Genomic DNA, 2,600 nt, shown 5'->3' with positions numbered 1-2,600 from the left:
CACCAGAGCACTCTTCCATGGGGGCTTTGGGCAGGAGCGAGGTTTGGAGAGAATTAGAAGCAGCAATGCAGAAACAAGGCATGACTGGCTGGGAGGTAGCGGATTTCCTGGCAAGGCTAGGGTGAGGTGAGCTGGCTAAAGCTGACGTGGAAGACTGTGGTTAATGTATGTTAGGTTTCCTAGCGTTGAGGGTGGGTTGACTTCAGTTTAGATTTGTGATGTGGGCCAGGCCACCGAGGAAGCCTCCATTTTGTAGGTGCTGATACACACATTTCCTTTATCACTACTCTAGTATTTATGAGCTCCAAAGCCTTAGAGATGGTAAAGAGTTTCACTTCCTGGCAGGTAAGGAACAATGGTGAACCTGAGCACTTTCAGAGAAAGAGACACAGAGTATTACTGGTACCAGTGAAGGGACAATACACATTCCTATAGCCTTTAGAAGGGTTCCAGACACAAGTTTGCTCTCTAACCATAGTATCTTATGATTTTATTTTGTTAAACATACAATAAGGTATATTAATCATCACTTCTTGTTGCATCTAAAAACATAAAGAGACGAAAATAGATCAGAGCATCAGTTACTTATACCGAATCAGAAAGTTAGGGAACGAATATATTTGGTCAGAAGCAGGCCCCTGACGCAGGGTTCTGACCACTGGGAAACTCAGAACAAGTGAGAGTGAGATTTCACAATTAGATTTCACAATCTGACTTGGGGAATCTATCAGGTCACTGAAAAGATTAAATTTCTAAATGCCTTGTATTCCAAGAGGTAATTCGTGATTGACAGGGCAATTCTAAGCCGTGGGCAGTCCCAAATGTGCTAAATTGCTGTTATTTCCTATCAAAGGCAGAAAGTTTGGTTCTTCAACAGAACAAACCCAAACTTTATTCAATCACAATTTTATTATTGCATACTTACAGTTTTAAATACAGCCTTCACATTTTATTCAGTGATCATTCTAAAATATAGAATCTCTTGAATACTGGTTTTGTTTTTAAATAAAACAAAACAAAACAAATAAACCATACCTTACAGTTATCAAATGCCTATTCTTTCTCCTTTTTTAAACTCTAAGACAGCAAATGCTTTGAATTTGTAGAAACCTGGTTTATGTCATACCTGTGAAAGTAACTTTTGGTGGTGCATATTTTATAAGGCATTCAATTCACTCTATTTGGGTTTCCATAAAACCTGCAAAAATGTAACTTTGTGCCAGACTTTTTGTAGCTGGCATCATATCTTTGTCTTTTTTTAAATTTCACTTTATATTATTTTCAGATTTGGACTAACTCAGGTGGCCAGTTTTATATGAGGTGACAGTTTGGCTACAATCTTATTTATGACTTTGATCTTGCATTCTTCCTATTAAAATAGTATAGCTCAGTTGGAGTTTTGAATTTTCTGTCACTTAAGTCCCAGTCTTCCATGACTTTGAGTTTGGGTTTTGGAGACTTTTCATCTTCTTGCTATGCTCCCATGTTACGTTGGCTCTTCATGGTATCTGATGGATTGATTGTTTGCCTGCAGTGAATGTCTGAGGCAGTGAACTTTTCTCTTGTTTTGATACTGTTTTGCTCTCAACAGTTTAGCAGATTGATAGATAAGGTACTTTATTTTGTATTCCAGTAGATGGTGTTATAGTGTAAGTTTTTATTTTCTCTTACCTTCACTATTTGCACCTCTGAGATGGACGTGGAACAGCATTGCTTTCGTTAAGGGAAATGCCAGGTACCCACTGTGACAGTATCACCTCAGTTATAGGGTGCCACTGCTGGGGTGAGGAAATGGGGTGGGGGTGGAGAATCAGTTTGGTGAACTCCCAGCAAGAAATTCTTTTTAGTGATGACTGCTGGGTCCACTGTGTTTTTGGAGGATCCCTGCTGCCTCTAGGCTCTGCCAAGATGGGTGGGGCTGGGGAGGCAAGTTCAAGGTTTAGGGGCTCCACCCTACCGTCAGCCATGGCTGTCAGCACTCCTGTACTGTTTAGGCGTCTCAGCTTTCTCCACCAGGCTCTGCTGTGATGGGGACGGGGCAGGGGTGCCTTTCCTGCAGGGTCACTGGCCCTGCTGCCTCCTGCACCAGACTGCAGTGACGGCTTCCCCACCTCTGTTGTCCTTGCAGGAGCCTCGGTGGGTGCCAAACTGTACCTGTAGCCCTCCACCCTGTCCTGCCTCCCTACTCATTCCACGTTGCCCACCTTCACGTGTACGGATGCAGGATCTTTCAAGTGTGCGTGTGTGTGTTGAACCAGTAACCTTATGCTGAGTTATTGTTGTCTCACCTGTTGGAAATTTAAGGGGAAAAACCAAGGAGTCTCCTCACTCCACAACAATGATGAAAACTTTGTGGGAAGTCTTGTTGGGATCAGTTAGAGGCTGCTTCTTAGCTTCCCTGGTCTCTTCCTCACACTCTCTGGCCTGCTGTAGTTTATTTTAGGAGATCTCAGAATTTTTTCTTCTGTCACTTCACAGAAGTATGTCAGCCTGATTACTTTTCCTTAAAGAGTATAATTCAGGTGACTCACTGGAGTAGTGAAGTTCAACAATGGTGATTAACTTCAAATCTTTTCTTCTCCCATCCCTACCAGGAACTC

The sequence above is a fragment of the Desmodus rotundus genome, chromosome 2, assembly GCF_022682495.2.
Source record: "Desmodus rotundus isolate HL8 chromosome 2, HLdesRot8A.1, whole genome shotgun sequence".
Lineage (NCBI taxonomy): Eukaryota > Metazoa > Chordata > Mammalia > Chiroptera > Phyllostomidae > Desmodus > Desmodus rotundus.
This window is presented reverse-complemented; position numbering follows the sequence as displayed.